This window comes from Anas platyrhynchos, chromosome 1 (genome assembly GCF_047663525.1).
Source record: "Anas platyrhynchos isolate ZD024472 breed Pekin duck chromosome 1, IASCAAS_PekinDuck_T2T, whole genome shotgun sequence".
NCBI classification, from domain to species: domain Eukaryota; kingdom Metazoa; phylum Chordata; class Aves; order Anseriformes; family Anatidae; genus Anas; species Anas platyrhynchos.
The window spans coordinates 19,401,920-19,423,343 of NC_092587.1; the positions used below are offsets into that span (position 1 = coordinate 19,401,920).

Consider the following 21,424-nt stretch of genomic DNA (forward strand, 5'->3'; position numbering starts at 1 on the left):
CATGCCATTCCCTATTCTCCTCTGAGGTGATGCTGCTTGAATGCAATTTTTAGTGAGGATGCAAATCAGGTCACCTTAGCAAAAGACACATCTCTGTAAGCTTACAAAATAACCAGAAACAGTGAGTGGTTCTGAAAAAGAATAGACTTTCTCAGTTTATGTCTAGAAAGAAATTGCAGAGAGGTCAGTACACAAAAGTCATAACAAATTCCCTTTATGCAAATATATGGTCTAAATAGTCTTTGATCTAACCTTCTATGAGGTGTTTATACAGCTCACAACATATTGGACCTTTCTACCTTTGGAATATTTAGAAAGTCTCACAGCAGAAATAAAGAACAGATTTTTCCTTAGCACTCACTTGGCCTCAGCATGAAAATATCTAATACCCTCAAAATCCCTACTAGATTCAGCTACAGAAGCATAACTGCAAGTAGAAAACTGTGGTTATCATCATGTTATAGCCAGAGACTTCAGAAAAGGGTCCAAGCAACAGAAATGACCCTAGGCATCATAACATGGTAATGTGCTTACAAAACTTGTTATTCCTGGGGTAGCTCATTTGAATAAAATAAGGTATTTTCAAAGAGCTCTAGTGTGTTTTGTATAAACATTCACTATTTTTGGATGTGCATGAGAATGTAGGAAAACCTATAGCTGAGAGTCTTCAGCCTTTCATTTTTCTCGTTAAAACAATTTTAAGAAGAATGAAGAACCATCTAGAATCATGAGAATTAACCGTGGGTTGGGCCTGAGCAAGAAGGTACTTTTCAGAACATTAATGAGATGAGGATTAATGTGAGATGTATGTAAACACAACTTAGTGGACTTCTTCCTTTTGCAAGTAATTTTACACAGAGCATGAGTCATCAGAGAAAGAGTGATCTGGCCTGAATATAATAGGGAGAAAAAAGCAATTTAAATCTCTTTTTATCTCCATCTTACCCTGCCTTTCCACCACATTGACATCATTTGTATTTCCAAAGCAGCTTTGTAGCTCTTTTCTGACTCCCTGACTCCCTGCAACAAATCTGGAACAAAAAGGACCAGAATACTTCCGAATACCAGAATACTTAAGGAATGTAAATTGTGTTAGCTCTAGAGTAGAATATCAAGGCTAGAGGTCTGAATCAATCCTTTCACAACATCCATACCTAGATAACATAAAGAAGCAGTTGAGTATGAGAGATAAAGAAGAAACCTGTTTTCCCTTCCTTTACAAAAATTCATTCATTCCTATTTATAGTGTTGTAAGAAATCATGCATTCAGTAATATCACTTTTTGGAGATAGAAACATTTTGAACTCAAATCTCAGAAGGCTGTAGTCAGAAAATAAATAAATAAAATAAATAAATAAATAAATAAATAAAATATTACCTGATTATGAGTATTTTTTTCATTTCCAACTAAATTCTTTCTATCCATCATCACCTCTCCTACTTGGGAACATCTCATTTATATTGGGGAGCTAAGTAGGAGTTCTTATTTTGAATCCATTGTCAAAATGGTATTATAAGAAAAAAATGCAGATCTTTATCTTTCTTTTGCAGTTTCTGAGGATCTTTCATGATTTTTCAGAGTTCGCAGAAGGCAGGAGTTTATACAGAAGAATTGAGTGTATGGTTGATGCACATGTTTAAGAATATACAATTATTTATCCTGACATATTTATTTTAATATGTTCATATATAGTTATATTGCTTTGGAATAGTTTCTCATTTATATGCCTGAAACTATATAACAAAAGATAGCTGAGCAATTAATTTTAGAGTTATGCAATGTTTCCGTCACTGGATTTTCTGAGGATATCATTTGGATTTTATATCTATGTAGAGAAGTAAAATGATCAACCAAAATTTTTAGCCTCTAAGATTGTTGTTTTCATGTTACTTTTCTCCATTGACAGTTCTTTGTAAAGAGCAAGGACAGAACAAATGTCAAAATTATTCTTCACTCAGAGGGCAGTAAGGTACTAGAAAAAGTTGAATCCAGTGAAGCTGTGGATGCCCCATCCCTGGAGGTGTTCAACAGGATGGATGGTGCTTTAGGCAACCTGATCTTGTGTGGGGTATCCCAGCCAATGGTATGGATGGTAGAACTTGAAGATTTTTAAGGTCTCTTCCAACCCAAACTATTCCATGATTCTATGATTTATGGAAATACTCTGCATGTACAGGCCAGTGGTAATATGCTACTTTGCTCCTAAGGCACAGTGGACATTGTATTTAAGGTATAAAGCACTTTGAACACCAGGCTTTTTTCAAAAGTCAGCTCACACTTCAGTTTTTGCCTCTATAAAGTTGGTGATGCAATACAAACTGGATGAACAATATGAACTAATCTATCATGGCTCTGATCTGCAGTAAGGAAAATAAATCTACAGCTTTTGGGAAAAGTATTGTATTAGCTTACAGTATACGTGAAGATATTGAACTGGACAGGACCTCTCAGGTCAGCAAATACTGTTCCCTGTCATGTTGCAAAAGACTGTGCAGAATGTAACAAATTTCTTCTTAAAACCAATGGTTTCTAATCCTTTCTATTTCTTTTCATAGTGCTAATTAAAATATAATTATTCTACCATATGTATGTTCTTGATTCATATGTGCTCAGTATGTGATTGTTTTCATACAAACATGTCTCTTATTTCTCCCTCCTACTCATACCCCAGATATATGGCCCTTATAATTGTTATGGAAAAAAAAGTGATCACATTTTATTTCACCCTTCACTGAATTCCAGCAGACCAAGCCCTTTCAGTGTGTTCTAGCAAGAGAGATGCTTCCCACTGTATCAGCCAAGCCAGATTGATTCTATCTTTAAATTAATCTTTCTTCAACTTTGCTGATCAGATTTGAGCACAATGATTTGGTAAGGTAGATCCTTGCTATTAATTCTTTCCTACGTAGAATAGAAATACTTGGGTATTCCTTGGAATATTTGGAATATCACAAAGATTGGATTTGAACTTTTTTGATAACTGCATCAAATTGCCACACATACTTTCATATTCTGATTGTCTAATACAATACTATATTCAAAACGTGACATACAAAAATAATTATTAGCATAACTGGCATAACATCCTAATCTCGTTTGTAATCATAAACAAGGCAATCCACTATGCCTATGCCAGGTCAGCCAATTTTTCCTGCCTCTCTCTCCTATTTGTCCTCTTCACTGTTGCTAATCATTCCCTCATGAAAAAATTTCTATTTCACTGAATTCCAAATAGATGAAATTTGACATATTATCCTTACCTAATCAGTTATTTTACCCCATAAAGCAATCCAATTAGTTTTTAAAGCTGGCTTACATTTCTCTTTTATGTCTGTGCCACTAACTAGTCATTTTTTCAGAGTATTTGTCGAAGCCTCCATAATAACTTTCATGTGAGGTTTTCTTTACTGTGCAGAAAAGGATATTAATGGTAGCAATATATAAGGTGGGATCCTGACACGTTGGAATATGTGTCAGTACCTCAGTGTTGCTCTTTGTTTTGTTTGTTTGTTTGTTCTACATATATATATATAATTTGGGAACAATTTTGTAGTTTATCTTGCACATAAAGTGATACTAAAGTGAATCTCAGGGTGTGCACGCACACACAAACACACACACACAAAAGCCAGAAAGTAAGTCTGTAGGTTTAAAGTAGTAGAAAGATTAGCTGCATGAAAATGTGACTAGATGATCAAATACAAGACAGCCTATGGAGATGTCAGTAGCAAAAGGATGTGGTAAATATAAAAAGCAAAAGAAAGAATTAAAAAAAAAAAAAAAATGAAGGGAGCAGGAAAAAAGATACCATGGAAATCCATAACTGAGAAACTGGAAAGAATGGAAAAGACAAGAACGCGGACACAAGACTTCCTTTTTTGATGAATAGAGACATGGAAAAAGGAAGAAATTAAAAAAAAAATAGGGATAGGATAGGATAGGATAGGATAGGATAGGATAGGATAGGATAGGATAGGATAGGATAGGATAGGATAGGATAGTTGTAAGAGACCTACGAAGATCAAGTCTGACTGCCTGACCACCTTGGAGTTAACCAGAAGTTAAAATGCCTCCTGAACACTGACAGGCATGGAACATCAATCACCTCACTAGGAAGTTTGTTCCTGTTTTTGACCACCCTCACATTTTATTTTATTTTTTATTACTACAGAGAAGAGACAGGCACCTTTCCCCCTCAGGAGTTCACCTCTTGACCTCCTTTTCTCCAAACTAGATAAGCCAAGTGTCCTCAGCCTCTCCCCACAGGACATGCCTTCCAGCCCTCTTACCAGCATTATTGACCTCTTCTGGATGCATTCAAGTACCTTAACATCCTTTCTATATTGTGGAGCCTAGAACTGTACGTAATATTCAGGGTAAGGTTGCAACAACTCTGAATATAGTGGGATAATCACAGAATGGTTGGAATTAGAAGGGATGTCTGGAAGTCGTCTGGTCCAAACCCTCTTCTCAAGCAGGGACACCCACAGGTTGCCTGGCACTTGGCACCACTGAAAAGAGTCTATCTCCATTTTCTTTGCACACTCCTGTCAGGTATTTACATACATTGATAAGATTCCGTCTAAGCTTTACCTTTCCCAGGCTGAACAGTCCCAACTCTCTCAGCCTCTCCCCATAGGAGTGGCTTTAATTACCTCTTTTTACCAGCTGCATATGCTGTGTTTAATGCACCCAAAAATGACCTCTTGGCTGCCAGGATGCACTGTGTAAAATGACAAGGAAAGATATCAGGAAAAGAAGAAGGAAATAAAGAGAGAAGTACATAGGAAAGAAAAAGACCTCAGAAGAAGACTTTGCTCATTGAAATGTAGAGCCCAAGCAAGATAAATGAACACAGGTTGGATAACATACAAATGAGAAAATCTGAGAAACCCACAGAATTCAGTCACTCTCCTTGCTCTACAAGTGTGTGTTAAATAAAATTAACAGGGTGTCCAAGTGGTTTTGGTAAATTAAGGAGAGTTGCTGGCTATTCAAAAAGGTATTTCCCGAGTGATTCATGACTGTAAGTGCAGTGAGGGACTTGTTCAATACTCCTAAGAGGTAATTAATTTGGCAGCAACTGAGGACAGTCAGCAGCTCACTGGACTAGGCTTCATACAGAAAGGAGCCTCCAGTACAGGACATTTTTAGAACACTTTCTTAATCATCAGTGGAGACTAAAGATCCCCTGAAATAACTGCAATATTCATCAATTGCTTGTTTTGAAAAGAACAGTTTCTGGCAGCCAAAACTGTAACATATGTATTCCACCATGACTAAGTTGGAGAAATAAGGCCTTATATTGGCCTTCAGTAGTGAAATGTTCACTTTCTCATATAGGTAATTGGCCTTTCTAGAGAACAGCAAGGACACAAAGGAGACTAGAGTAAATTTAATCAGACACATACTACTGTTCTTTACTTTGTTTAAGGCTTCATTTTGACACAGCCACATGCTGTAATTCAGAGAAAAGTTAGAATGACCTGCAAAGACTATCATTGTCCAGTTTAGGACTTGAATGTGCGCAGCACTTCAGAATTACACATTTTGAAACAGCAAATTCATTAGAATTTGTTGGGGGTGGGGAGGAAGGGATGCAATAATTTAAGACTAATTCAGTGGTAAGCTCTATGTGTCTACAATATACAAACAACTCCAAAATGCAGGTGTTAAAACTTCAAAAGAAAGATAGCCTCAGCTGTTGCATATAGCTTTGATATTTTCCAATATAATCATGTATAATAAGAAAAAAAATGCTATCCAGGAATAAATATATATATACATCCTGTAAAATAACAGTTACAGAAATGCCTTTATTGGCAAGGAACAAGAAATTCCTATGTTTATATAATGTAGTTGAGATAACAGCATTGCTGGAAACTTACTTATTTCACATTTTAAACTATACTAGGTATAGTCTTAATACAGTATAAAAGCAATCTCAGAATACAGGCTTTTGTTTTAAGACAAAGAGGGGGAAAAATCATCCATGTTTAATACAGACAACAGGTCAGTTAAATTTCAATTTTGTTTCAATTCATTACATAGCAAGTCAGAGGAAACCTTTTGATTATTACAGTTAATAGAAAGTATTTTATGTGAAAGTATTTGGTTTATTTTCAGCTTGCTGTAATTCATACATCATGAAATATTGCACTCTGTGGGATACAGGTCACATTCAAAGCTAACTATGGTCAAAAGGAATTTGTGTGTGTATATATGTCTATATCAGCATTTCCATGGGCATCAGAAACTGTGGTTTAGTCTCCAAATTGATTTTTGGGGTGAGGGTGGGGAGGTGGGGTTGTTATGTTAGTTTTAATTTGTTTTGTGTGTGTGTGTGTGTTTCTTTTTTGTTAGTTATTTAGTTAGTTAGAAGCTGATGGCTGATGAAGCAGTCTCACCGCTTTGAAAATTAGCATCTCATATTTTTGAATTGGTAAACTTATCCTCTGATGTGGGGCAGAAAATAGACAGCCTGGTTTACCAGGTGTCAGGTGCCTGAGCATGCCAACAGACCATAACTCCCTTGACCACATTCACCTGGGATGCTCTATCAGACACCCCTGGTCACAGACCCCAGCCCTTGTCCAAGCTGCATGCCAAGGTGCAGCAGCACCAGCAGGGCTGTGCTGCAAGGAGGATGATCTCAGTACTGCAGGCACTGCATTAGAGGGATGGTAGCTCTCTGCCTTCAGGGAGAAGGCCAGTATGTCAGTGCCAGCAACAGAGTGTATGTAGAGACTGAACAGGGTTTTCTATAAACTTTTTGTCTCTAAGATGAATATATGGGCTATTTGCTCCTTCTTTTGTTTATACTTTTTTTTATTTTCCACAGCAGAGCATGAATACACTATAACCTTTTTCCTGTTCTTGAATTTTTAGTCAGCGTGAATTCTTGCTTTTACTTATAGCAGAAGCATATTCCCTTCAAATATATGATGGGAATACTTCCACTTCTGTTGGAGATGTTATACATAGCTTAGAAGGAGTTGATATTGTAGGACATTTGCTGTTTTCTCAGTACCATAGGTGGACACAGCTTATAAACGCAGTACAATGCTGACATAATGGATTTAAAGAGATTGCACTTTTAACTCTGCTCTTACTGTATCTTTTTCTAATGTAAGCTTTTACATTTACATTAACAGAATAAGGCTCAAGGTTTAAATATTTGATGATGGTTGTAAAACAAGTGGGATATTATTCTCTCTCTAAAATGTTATGATTTCTGGTAATAGAGTCACATTTTGTAACGAATAAAACTTTTAATAATTTCTAATTTTTTGGCTAATAAAATGTATTTCATTAAATTGCATAATTTCAATTCTTTCTGTGTCTCATTTTTATTTTTATATCCATGACTGTAGCTTTAGTCTGCAATTTAGTAATAAGTTGTGTTTTTAAATATCTCCCACCTTCATCTTATTTTGTTATAAAGTCCCAATTTTTACTTTTACTTTTGCACACATATACACATCTGAGCTGCATTTAATTTTACTGAAGCAAACAGTGATTATAACCTTTCAGGTTCTTCCTATAGTGTTTTTTGTGTGTGTGTGTGTGTGTGTTTTTCTGTTTTGTTTTGTTTTAATATATATCAGGAAATGGACATCTTGGTTCAGAAGTATTACAGAGATGCTTGCTGGAACACTATCTTTTATTCTACCCTCATACTTGATGTTTTTCTTTCATTTATTCTAATTGTTCATGAGACTTTTTTTGTTTGGTTGTTTGTTGTGCTTTTGTTTTTGTTTTTTGTAATTTTTGAAGGGTTCAAATTCTGATTCTAGTCTGAGCAAGGACAACTCTCCTGAAATTCCGGAGTTGCCTCTATTTCTGCTAGAGTCAACATGTGGTATTTTATGATGGACTTCACGGCTTCTAATGACAGCACATATCATTCTAATGTGACCTGGAGAGAAATAAAATAAAAATAAAATAAAAATAAAAATAAAATAAAAACAAAATAAAAAATAAAAATATAAAAATAAAAATAAAATAAATAAAAATAAAATTGTACTGTGGCAGAGTGGGAAAGAGGGACATACATACTCAAATGCATGTATTATTTCAGTAGAGGTCAAAGTTTTACTTACCCTAACTCAGAAGCTGTACAAATAGCCACTCTTTTTTCCAGGAGTCAGCTCAAACACAAGTCAGTGGACATATTTGTGGATACCTAGAAGGTCAGTAACAGGTTAGTGAGTATTATGCAGAAACAGTGAGAGCATTTTCAAGAATAAGTTTTCTCCAGAAATACAGTTGAGACTCTTCTTTGTTCACTCTGCACATGATACAGCTCCTGCTGATGAACTAATTCACCCTATACAAAACAACATGTTTTGTGGACACTGTCTGAGCATGTCTAGAGTTTTCAGAAGGGATGCTACTTCCTGGAGGTTCACATATCACTCACATAAAGCTGATAATGATTGTATCATACAAGAAGTACTATTTCACTCCATTACCTTTGTGTCTGTGAGCATTGAGAATTGCCCCTAATCACTTTGAAAAACATGTTTCTTTCAGATCCCACAAACTTTCCATTATTTCTCATGATTTTCAATCCTTTTCATTAAGCATATGTGGATACTAAAATACTCTAAATTGACCTGTGCCAATACATTGTCATACAAGATAACTGGATAAATAATAATCTAATCTAGTAGTCTTAATCTAATTACAAAATTCAACTCCATGCATTGGAAAGCTGTCTTACTGTAAGGCAGTCCATCTCCTATGTGAAACATGCCATGATGTGTATTATGAACTCCTTTTAGAGGGGAAAAAAAAAGGAAAAAAAAAAAAAAGGAAAAGAGACGGAATTGGTGTGAGTGTGATTCTGGTTTGACCAGAGGGTGTTCACTTGGGAGACACAGATTAGGTCCCATGGTCACTTTTGGTGGGTTAACCTTGGCTAAGATCCAAGATTTAGGAATCACTTTTTACGCAGTCTTCCAGGTGTTACTGCAGGTTTTTGCATTTTTCAGTGCACTGTAAACATATGCAGTCAGAGACAAAGACTGGAGAAAAGACTTACACTGCCTGATTTAGAACATCACAGACAGAGGGGTTTCATTTCCACATGGAAAATGAAACAGAGGGGTTTCATTTCCACACAAGGAAATGAAACAAGTCCAGAGGAAGGAGCCTCTCCCTAAACAGTTCAACTGGAAGTGACCAAAGGAGCTGGAGGATTGCTTTTCCCATCATCATGTGAATACTCAATGCATTCACAAAAAGTAATAACCTCTACTCCAATTCTATATACCAGGAGGAAAAATAATAATAATAATAAAATAAAAAAATAAAAGTCATGTGAGATATATTAACAGAACAGCTTTCTTATGGGTAATACAAAATTTCCTGATAAGAAAGAACAGAAATTAAAAATTTTATTCAAGTTCTTTCTTTCTAGGCTGAAGGAGCTGGGCTTGTTCAGCCTAGAGAAGAGGAGGCTCAGGGGTGACCTTATCACTCTGTATAAGTATATTAAAGGAGGCTCTAGCGAGATGGGGGTTGGCCTGTTCTCCCATGTGCCTGGTGACAGGACGAGGGGGAATGGGCTAAAGTTGCACCAGGGGAGTTTTAGGTTAGATGTTAGGAAGAATTTCTTTACTGAAAGGGTTGTTAGACATTGGAACAGGCTGCCCAGGGAGGTGGTTGAGTCACCATCCCTGGAAGTCTTCAAAAGACGTTTAGATGTAGAACTTAGGGATATGGTTTAGTGGGGACTGTTAGTGTTAGGTCAGAGGTTGGACTCAATGATCTTGAGGTCTCTTCCAACCTAGAGATTCTGTGATTCTGTGATTCTGTGATTTCAATGCTTCCAAAAGCAAAAACATAGCTTTCTTCCCAGCTGGATATTTCATTTTGGTGTAAAACCTTTTTGGAAGACACTGGAGAAATGGAAGTTCCATGTTACTGTTATGCACAACACAGGGAGAAGGAGAATCCAGAACATTTAACTTTTCTAGCAGTCCACCAACAGTGAAAAGATCATTCCATAAGACTGTAAGAAGGGGGAAAGGAGAAGAAGTTATAATCAAGATGATAGGTATTTTACTCCCTCAGTCTGAAAGGCATGGAAATGCAGCAAAATCTGTGTCAGGTTATAGCGTAACATAAAAGCCATTCCTCAGCAGAAGGAAGCAATTCAACTCATAATTGTAAAGGACATAGTCAAGCTTACTGGATTTGGCATTCGGTAGCAGTGTAAAGGGATATTAAAATATGGGTCTCATTCAAATTCCTATGACAGGACAGAGACATAGAACATTACAAGGTTAGGTCATGGCAATTTTCATGGTAGACTTGAGTCCAGCAAGCCAATCAATCATCCAATACATTTAAGATTTTAACTAAACTAAGCTTGAAATAGAGGTCTACAGTTATATCAAAGATAAATGCATGAACAAGTGTGGAAACAGATTTGGAAAGAGAAAAGGAAAAAAAAGAAAAAAGAAAAAGAAAGAAGAGAGAAAAGAGGAGAGGAGAGGAGAGGAGAGGAGAGGAGAGGAGAGGAGAGGAGAGGAGAGGAGAGGAGAGGAGAGGAGAGGAGAGGAGAGGAGAGGAGAGGAGAGGAGAGGAGAGGAGAGGAGAGGAGAGGAGAGGAGAGGAGAGGAGAGGAGAGGAGAGGAGAGGAGAGGAGAGGAGAGGAGAGGAGAGGAGAGGAGAGGAGAGGAGAGGAGAGGAGAGGAGAGGAGAGGAGAGGAGAGGAGAGGAGAGGAGAGGAGAGGAGAGGAAAAAAAAAAAAAGTTTAACAATGCATCACAGTGTGAAAAAGAGAAGTCATGTTTATGTACATTTCCACAGCATAAATATCTAATAATAAAATCTTCCTACATTAATATTTTGTTTATATTTGTAGTGGGTTTATGTGGCAAGGTTTTGGTAGCAGGGGGCCATAGGGGTGGTTTCTGTGAGAAGGATCTAGAAGCTGCCCCATGTTTGGGAAGGGCCCCACTGTTGACCAGAGCCGAGCCAATAAGCGATGTTGTTTTGCACCTCTGTGAGAGCATATTTGACAGGTTAAAAAACGCTGCGCCACACAGCAGCTGGGACAGTGAGAGGAGTGAGGAACAGCCTTGCAGGTGCCAAGGTCAGTGCAGAAGGAGGGGGAGAGGTGCTCCAGGTACCAGAGCAGAAGTCCCCTGCGGCCTGTGGTGAGGACCATGGTGAAGCAGGATGTCCCCCTGCAGCCCATGGAGTACCACGGTGGAGCAGGGTTCCACGCTGCAGCCTGTGGAGGAGACCACGGTGGAGCAGGTGGCCTGGCAGGAGCTGCTGCCCGTGGGGGAGCCAGGTTGGAGCAGTTTTCCCCTGAGCGATGAACCCCGTGGTACGGACCCATATCTGGAGCAGCTCCGGAAGAGCTGCTGCCTGTGGGAAGCCCACGTCGGATCAGTTCATCAAGGACTGTGTCCCATGGGTGGGACCCCACAGCACAGGGGATGAGAGTGACTGAGAAGGAGCGGCAGAGAAGAAGTGCTGTAGACTGACCATAAGCCCCATAACCCCATTCCCCTGCGCCGCTCGGGGGGAGGAGGTAGAAGAGGAACCTCAGTTTGTGTCAGTTGTCCTGGCTATGTCCCCTCCCAGCTCCTTGCCCACCCCTAGCCTACTGGTCTGTTCTGGGGAACATGGGGAGATGACCTTGGTGCTGCACCAGCACTGCTCAGCAATATACAGAACAGTAGTGCATTATCAACGCTGTTCTAGCCACAAGTACAAAGTACAACACACTGTTAAAAGGAAAGTTAACTCAATCCCAACCAGACCCAGGAAAATTTCTGTTTTCCCCTCCCTGTTTCCCCTCCTTTTCCCTTTAAGTCGTTTAAAGAAAGAAAGGGGGGTTAAAAAATGTTTTGACTTCTATCTGCAAAAAACACATTACTCAAAAGCCAGACTCAGAAAGCAGGCTTACTGAAGTTTCAAAAGCTTATTACTTTTCCATTCCCACAGTATTTAATAATATTTTCACAAGATTAAAGGACTACAGAATCTGTGACTGATAATGAGATAAAGCTACATATACCACCAGTAAACACACTGGAAGAAAACATTTTAGAGGCATCCACACGTGGCTTCAGGTGTTTGCAGTGTTAGCTACTTAGCTCCCTTTCCTGTCAGCTGAAAGCAGTAGATATTTTTAATCACAGGTTCCAAGGACCTATTTTAATTTTTTAATTTTTTTTCAGGATGATACGAATTAAATCCTCTAACCTGTAGTGAATAGATCAAATGAAGTTGTCTACCACTGATCAGATAAAACCCATCCCCATTATCCCAGATACATGACTGATTCAAACATGATTAGTGTTTGGAAGGAATTGCTTCCCACTGGATACAGATCTTTTGAGATTAGATACCTCTCCTTAGAAAGACAAAGTAATGGAGAAAGTCATGTAGGTCTATGGATAACGTAATCCAATTCCTCCTTGCTTTTCTGATAGCATGCTTGCGGGTTCTGGGATATTTTTCTGTTCAAGCTGTAACAAACATGCACCAGGGTATTTTTGGAAGATGAACTTCCTGTCAAGCACAAGGATTCTTCTTCATCTCTTAGTAATAAAAGCTACATGCCAGAATATTGCTGTTGACAATGAATCATTATTCTCTCATTGTTTTGTAGCTAGATCATCATAAATGAGAAAGATACTCAAAGAGCTGTTTCTTTCCAAGACGAATGATATATTTTTTCTCTTGATTACTACTTGTTATAATAGCAGAGCTTCTGCTGCAGAATGCCTAATTAGGTAATTTGCAGAGTTTTTATTATATGTTGTTCTTTATCAAATGACAGCAGCTACAGAGATTAATAAAGCTGTCAGCTGTGGGTAAATTCATAAGTGATTATTTCAATTTTTATTCTCAAGTGATGCTTATTAGCATATTTTCTTTTTTTATTGAGGAAAATACAGTGGATAGATTGAGTGGAGTTATCTCTTTAACATGAGTTAGCTTCAGGTTTTGTTGAATAAAGTGTCTTCCCTAGAGATAGGTCCAGTAACAGTAGAATTTTAACTAACTGGTAGACACAGTGTTATTATTAGTATGGACTACATATTTAACTGGCAATACAGACAATCACAAAATGCTTAGAAAAGGGAAGGAAAATTCAGCTGCAATTTTCATGTACACTTAGACTAAATATTTGCTACAAACTGTATCCTGTTGTTTTTCTTTTTTTTTTTTTTTAAGTACTTAGAAAAGTGAAAGAATTCATTTAATTATTAATATACTTTAAAGCCCAAATTAGTAAGTATTATATTATCTCCCCTTTCTTAACTCAAGATTGTAAGTCTTTAGTTGCAAATGTTTATTAAATAGCAAAAGCCATTAATTTAATTTTGAAAAGAATGGTATGATCATACCAAGTGAAATACAGCACTGGAATTTTTATTGTTGGTTACAGTGGACCCCATAATTCATCTTATGTCCCTGCCTTCACCTAGGCATTCATGTCTAGTGATGACCTCACTCTGTCACTGGGTGATTCTTACTTTAGACATTGATGCTATAAATGGAATCAAGAGGAATAGAAATGGATTTGCCAACATGAATCTTGTCATAGAACAGAAACCTTAAATTTAAAGACAGACTAGTTTCATACTTTTATAGTAAAATATAATTAGCAATTATCGGTAAAACTGAATTCTCTCTCTGATCTTTAAAACATCACATGAAGCACAGCTGCAAAGTATAAATCTTGGTATTTCTTAGTTGATAAAAAACATAGGAAGATTTAAAAGGTCATAAAATTATTCTACTACTAAAATAGAAAACAGAGACAGAGAATCATATATTTTCAACTACACTACTTGCATATTGTCTGTTACCTGTTACCATAATAAATATTTGTATTGCATTTTCATTTTTCTGGCTAAGGAAAATCAGTAAAAACTGCAAAAGGTCTTTTTTTTTTTTCCTCTTGTGGGAAAAAAAAATCATCCAAAATAGAAAAAAAAAAAAAAGAATTCATCCAAAGCTTATATTCTTTTATTTGGAAGTACTGTCTTCAAAAAGCATTAATTGAAATGGTAAGCTTTATAAGCTTTACACCTTTTTGTACTTAAACTTCCAGGAAAATAAGGGTAGTTTGTGGGTTTCTCTCTTAAGGAATATTCAAGATTCTCCTGAGCAAAACCCCACTCTAGACTGCATTTCTGTCCCACTTTTTAAAAACAACTGCATTTGTGTGTATGTGTTTGTACAGCAACAGAGGCAGGCACTAACTTGCAAATGAACAAATACATAAGGTATTTTGGTTTGTCTGGCTTGCAATGTGTCTAACTCCTCCTTCTGCTTTCTTTGCTCTAAAGGACTTCCTTACTCATAAGCATATTACCTTGTATTAAAAAGAAAATCTGTAAACTATTTACATCTAGAATCTTTCCCTCAGCTCATTGATCAAATTATTAAATGATTTAAGCCATCCAGATTCCCATTCCAATAACAGGAACTGATCAAGTATGACTGATGAAAATATTAATAGAAAGCTCATTTTATTGCATTCACATTGCTTGAGGCTAAATAAGTTTGTGCAAATATTAAGCTACAGCACAGAAATATGATATATCCACAGACATTTTTCAAGCAAAAATAAGTTACTTTCAGTAAATGAACTGTTCTTTCTCCACAGGATGAAACTACACAGATTCAGTGCAAGGTGATGTAAATGGTGTGCAGAACTCCATTACCTCTGAAGAAATCCAAAAAGAAGATTTGTTTCAGGAATTACTCAAACTGATGAAATTTGTTTAATTCACTATGGCACTTTTCAATGATCACACTTTTTGCTTTACTGTGCTACAGTCCCACTTCCTAGCAGACTGTGGCCATGTCTTTATTGCATCTATTCCTTTAGCACACACTGACGGTCTTACTACTCTGTCATAAAGTGAAGTGTCAGGCTCAGGTTTTCCAAGTCTACCCACAGCTAGGACAAACGAGATCTGAAAGGGGAGCAAGGAATGGATACCTCAAGGATTCAGCTTTAATCAGCTTTCATACACAGATTGCCTTCAGTGTAAACAAGTGCAGCCTACCATGTATCCCATCTAATTTTATGACATCATCAGTCACAGATAAATGCAATGGTTTGGGAATACTTCCTTTCTTCCATTTAAAGGTTGCCAGTCCTGCCTGTTACACAGATATTGTGGATGTCCACAGTCAAGTCTTCAATTTACACTGGGCTTTGGCATTTACACCTGGCATTGGCAAAATCAAGTATGGTACAAAGTGTGTTTGCTTTAAGGGATTAGAAGTTCCCTCGTTATCCTGAGTCCAAGCTTTTCAACTACATCTGGGTTTTGCATGGGTTGAATAAAAAGGAAAATGTTTTTGCCGCATGTTCCCCAAATATCCCTGAGTTGATTGATAGCCAATATGGCTATTTGAATAGAACTGGATTTTCATACCATCCATTGGTTTCATTGATGATGACAAAACTGTATCAAGTTAATGCTCTCCATCTTGACCTACAATTGTTTCACCCTTTTCTAACACCATTTATACAGGAAAAATAAATAAAGCTAACCAGGTGTGCTGGTTATAGCTAAACATCTACCTGCTGATGTTTAGCCAATCTGAGCAATCCCTTCTACATTAACATTTAACAACACTAAGTCTTGTAGCACAGGAATTTGCAAAAAACTTGACAGAGATACATTCAAAAAAAAAAAAAAAGTAATAGTCACTTAATTTAATAGGAAATTAAGTGATCAACATTTACAAAAAATACTCTGACAAATAAACATCATTTTTAATGAAACTGCAATATATTTTAACAAAATCTGGATCCAAAGTAAGTTGTTTTTTTAACGCAAATTACTTAAACATATGCAATATTACAGATATAAAACCTTTTGATAGGTTGTTTAGAAAGTTGGCACACTTAAATAAGTTTAAAAATTACTTGTAGGTGTACAAAAGGTGTCTGTAAAGAATACTGTAGCATAAGCAGTGATGAAATGGTACTAATCATACAGTGGTCTGTGTACTTATAACTGATTTAAGAAATTGCAAGATAATTATAGATTTATTTGAAAGTGAATAAAATGCTTAAAATAAGCAATGACTAGTGAAGGGAACAATTTATTAAGATAGAGAAGCTTGAAATGCTTGATAAGCTTGTCATTTGCAAACAATGCATTTTACAGTATGAATAAAATTAAAGTTGAGAAAGAAAGAATGGGAGCCTTGATTTCAGAATGGTATATCTTTCCAGTCATTGATTAAGTTGCTTCAAAATTCAGTTAAACAGTTGAAATAAAGAATATGGCATGAAGAAAAACAATATATATATATATATAGGTGAATAAACAGAAAGATGCGAATTAGAGATGTCTGAAAAACAGAGCCCAGATCCAGATCTAACATTGACAATTCATGAAATACAAGATGGAAAGGCCAAACAAATTTCAGGGTAATAATAAAAGGTAGATTTTTATCCCTGAATGTAATTAAGCAGGGCAATAATCCAACGTGTTGTGGTGAATTTTCCATCAGTTGTACTTCAAAGAAACTTCACGTAAGTAAATTCTCTAGTCTGTACTATGCAGGAACTTCAATTAAAATCATCATGACAGTCTGTAAGCCAGCAGAGACTGTCCATTGCTAATGTCCATTAGCAAATGGCAGTAAGAATACAAGTGACACTTTTGTGGTATATAAGTGAACTCAAATGGAAAAATTTAATTGGAACAAAATAACCTACTGTTAAAAATATATCTATATTTGGAGTAAAACGTTACCTTTTATTTCTAAGTCATTTATTTAGGCTTTTTAAAATTGGATAAAGGAAAAGAGGGTAACAGCACTTAAAAGTATATTAGAGCAAAAATAAATTTTCAAGCCATTTTAGAAAGTTCTGCTTGCCATTTGGGAGAAAATAACAACTCAAAGCAGCTTCATAATAAGTAAAGTGCTTTTTCTATAACTCAGGTTTGTCCCATATAATTTTGTTTCTTCTTTACTTCTTCTTCCCACACAGGATTAAAGTAATATATATATATTTGTTTGTTTGAAACCTTTCATTGCCTCTTTTATCTTGAATTTAACAGTCAGAAGATAAACCTTTAAAAGGAGGCTTATATTGGAAACTATGTAAACATAACTGTAATATGAGCAGGGATGTTATCCTATCATCCTATTCTTTGCAATAGGCACTGAAAACATTTTAATGTTTGTTTTCATACCTGTGGGACTCATTGGCTTTCATTTAGAAATATAATTTATATAACTTTGAATACTATAGCAGTAATGTCAGGTGTAATTAGTTTTAGCGGGTAGCTGACCTATAAATTTTTGTGGGAAACCACCAACAAGGTAAAATACAGATTTTTTTTTCCTTTTTATAGCTAAGAAATCTATATAGCTAAAAATAATATTTTGTAGGTCTCAGGAATGAATAATCGCTAGCGCTCTGTTGCTGTGTTTTTATAGTCTTCTATGAAAAATGAGAATACAAGGCATTTTTAGCATAAATCATGATACACATGGGAATTGTGTCAACAGTGTTCTCTCTGAAAATATTTTATTTTATTTTATTTTATTTTATTTTATTTTATTTTATTTTATTTTATTTTATTTTATTTTATTTTATTTCAGTGAGCTGATTGGCTTCTGTGTGTATTTGGAATCCCATGTTATGGTCTTAGGAGCCTTGTATCATTGTTTCCCATTTTTGGGAATCCCCATGGATTTGGGCCATTTTTTGAATCAGTTTGATCAAGCCCTTAAAAACGAAGCTATCATACTCATCAGAATCAACAATGACTTGTATATATATATATGCTGTGGTGATAGAGACTTTTAAAATTATTTTAAAATATACGTAATAACTCAAAATTAATATAGAAGCACATTAAGCATTAGAGTGTCATAATGAGCAAAATATATATATATCAATATAAATAATTATTTTCAAACACTGAACTTAATAGTGATATGGTAGAAATTTAAACTCTGAAAACAGTGCTCAAACTTAAATTTTATTTACTTCTAATCTGGGTTGGACTTTCTTCTCAGCAACACAGCAAAATCCTAGACACTTTGTCACAAATACAGTAATTAGAAATTAAGAATAAACAATTAGTAATTATTTTTAAATTATATTTTTAAACTAAGAAGGAAATATTGCTATAATATATTTTAACCTTCTCTACAGCAGGCAAATCATGTGATAATTTCTGCATCAAGCTCATCATTTTGGTGTAAGACATAATGTATCTCCTTAAATGTCATCCCATGTTGATTTAAAAATTTCAAGTGATGGAGAAATTATTCCATCATACCCCAAAGTAATTTCTACCACCAGCTACTTGTCCCCATTATTAAAAGGTGTCTTAATAGTAATCTGCATTTGAATAGCAAAAGCTTCCAGACACTTCCAAACACTTTTGATAAAGTATGCTTTGAAGATGAAAAGTATTTTATGATTGTTAATTAGTACTAGCAGTGGATAATTAGTATAGACAATCTCATTAACATGTTCAAACAAGGGGATTAGTTTTTCAGCAAATATATCTTTTTTGTGTTTTTATTTTTTTTAGGTTAACAACATCACTATTTTTCCACATAATTTTATTTGGAAAAAAATAGAAAAGACAATTAAAATCTCAGATTTACTTCATAATTGTAAAGAGACTTTTTTTCTAGTCTCTCTGTATGTGGATAATTCAGATGCAAACAGACAGTGTATTAGATGTGCATAGCATGTGTCAAAAATTCAATCTATAAATGTGAATACCCATTGGTTTTAAATTCATAAATGTTATTTACACTTAAAGTAGTATTTGATTCCATGGTAACATTACTGTAAATGATCTGGGAGAAGAAAAAAAAAAAAAAAGGAAGGAAAGAAGGAAGGAAGTAAAAAAAGAAGATGAATCAAGATAGTTTTTTAAGGAATAATTTTAGGGAATAAAATAAGATTAAATATGGTAAAGAAAGGTAAAGACTTAGACAAGATAAGTGTTTCTGTTTGCAGACTTCCTTTAAGTTGCTCTTCCCCTTTTCCCTCTCCTTTTAGAGAGGTAACCAGAACTTAACTATGTAAGAACCTCACTAAAATTCATAAACTTACCCTTCTATACTCCTCCTTAGGCAGATTTTTCCTGAAGTGCATATGGAAATTAATGAAACATCCTAAAAGAAATGAAGTTGGTAACTTAAATGTACAGAGTTGATCATTATAAATATTTCTACACATCAAAAATCATCAAAATTGTAATAAAAATATAAAAAACGGTTAATGCTATCAGATAAGATGTTCCTTTACACTACTCCCACACCTGGAGAATACAAACCCAAGTAATCTCAGTGAGCTGATGTACGTGAGGAACCTGGGTGAGCACACACCAAGGAATGGATAAATTAGTACTCCCGTGGCAGGATTTGCTTTGTCACTGATACCATTAGAAAGCTAAAACATTTAAATTTAAAAGCCTAGCCCTAAAGTGCAAGAAATGCAATATTGACAGTCTCCTGAAGGAACAGCCTCTTGAGTTTAATGGAGTTCACTGTATAGCTTTCAAAAAGCTGGTGCTCAGAATATCAATAGAGACAAACTATTAATTCAGGCCCACAGCTCAGGTAAACAACTACTGTGTAAGAAATCTGTAAGAGAAACAAAACACTACGGAGTGGAATCCTAGATGTGACTTTACTGCTCCTCACTTTATCCAAAGCTCCAGCATATGTTAGCTCTGGCCAATGTTAGAAGTCCATCAGTCACTGGATGACAGACAAAAAGGGCAGAACAATTTTGACCCTGGAACCAACTTCTGGTATTTACCCTTTCACCTCATTCCAATAGCAGGTGTAAATAAGCTTGTACATATATTTCTGATTTTCAGACTTCATGTTTTAGCTGCTTACATTTCTAATTTCCTAGAGTACTGGGTGCTTAACAGTGTTGAAGACTATCAAGTTTAAGAGGGCAAAAATGTTTGAGAGATCTGAATTTGTAAATACTGGAGCTGAAGGAATACAGAATAATCACAAAGCACTTCATGCACTTTGTTTGCAGGACAATAATTTTGCAATTCATTATGTATGTGAAACACCCATGGGATGCAATTTTGTCTCTAAATTCCTTATGGAGTACAGTTAGATCTAGTAGGTAGTGCTTTTCTATTGGTGCGATCAATAGCATAAGTCCAAATATCAGTATTGTTAAAGTTGGTGTGTTTTTTTTTTTCAACTTTTTAAAACAAATGAATACATTATTATCTCAAAAACAAGGGGAAAGTAACCTCTAAGAAAGTTCGGATGTTCTAAAATACATCTTCTTTTGACTCAAAAGATTACTTGAAATTTTGAACTCTTAAGGTTGCTTCTATAGCAACCTTGACTATCCTTTTGATAAAAATCATTATTTACTAGTAACACAGAGAAGTCTATTTCCTCGAACACAGAAAGGCTCTTATAGGAGTAGATACTGACCTAAGTAGCATAGAGCTACTCAACTTCATAACGCAGGTGCTCTGCTTTAATTGTATCAGCAGGGTGTGAAACGAGGACAAACTCTTCATACAAATTCACACCTCTTGTGCTTTCTTGCTACCTTCTCTCAGCTTCTGTGATCTCACCTTCATTTCTTTTTGTCGTGGTTTAACCCGGCCGACAGCTAAACACCACGCAGCCGTTCGCTCACCCTCCCCCCTCCCTCTCTGGGACGGGGGAGAGAAATGGAAAGTGAAGCCCATGAGTTGAGATAAAGACAGTTTAATAAGACAGGAAAATAATAATAACAAAAAAAATAATAACAATAATAATAATAATAATAATACAATGGTGATAATAGGAAAGTAATAATAATATGTACAAACAAGTGATGCACAATGCAATTGCTCACCACCCGCTGACCGATGCCCAGCCTAACCCCGAGCAGTCCGGCCCCCTCCCCCCGGCTAGCCACCCCTATATATTGTTTAGCATGACGTCAGATGGTATGGAATACCCCTTTGGCTAGTTTGGGTCACCTGTCCTGAGTCTGTCCCCTCCCAGCTCTTACTGCACCCCCAGCCTGCCCGTTGGCAGGACAGAGCAAAAGGCTGAGATGTCCTTGGCTTAGTATAAGCACTGCTCTGCAACAATTAAAGCATCGGGGTGTTATCAGCACTCTTCTCATCCTAAGCCAAAACACAGCATTCCACCAGCTACTAGGAAGAAAATTAATTCTGTTCTAACTGAAACCAGGACACTTTTCCATAAATGGGCAAAGTTTATACAAACATAGACGATGTTGGATTAGTCCTCCTACTCTTACACATATTATCAGTCCTCAGGAAAGCCCACTGGAGGTCAGCCTCTGCTAAAACCTTGCTACATGGCAGTATTTTCAGCCATCTCTCTACTATATTGACCTGTGGTAGTGCTTCATAACTTCCTGTTAAGAAAGCTAAA

The 21,424-nt window shown here is 36.1% G+C and overlaps 1 long non-coding RNA gene across 2 annotated transcripts; it reads right to left on the reverse strand.

The window, feature by feature from the left end:
- Positions 1-5,792: 5,792 nt before the first annotated feature.
- On the reverse strand, positions 5,793-20,925 carry LOC106017514 (uncharacterized). 2 transcript variants are annotated; one of them, XR_011806614.1, is made up of 4 exons: positions 20,844-20,925; positions 19,101-19,162; positions 8,104-8,186; positions 5,793-7,919 (listed from the first exon to the last, which is right to left on the reverse strand). It is a non-coding gene; the product is annotated as an uncharacterized lncRNA (long non-coding RNA). The 2 variants fall into 2 exon arrangements; XR_003497608.3 differs by having other exon boundaries at positions 20,874-20,912.
- Positions 20,926-21,424: the final 499 nt, after the last annotated feature.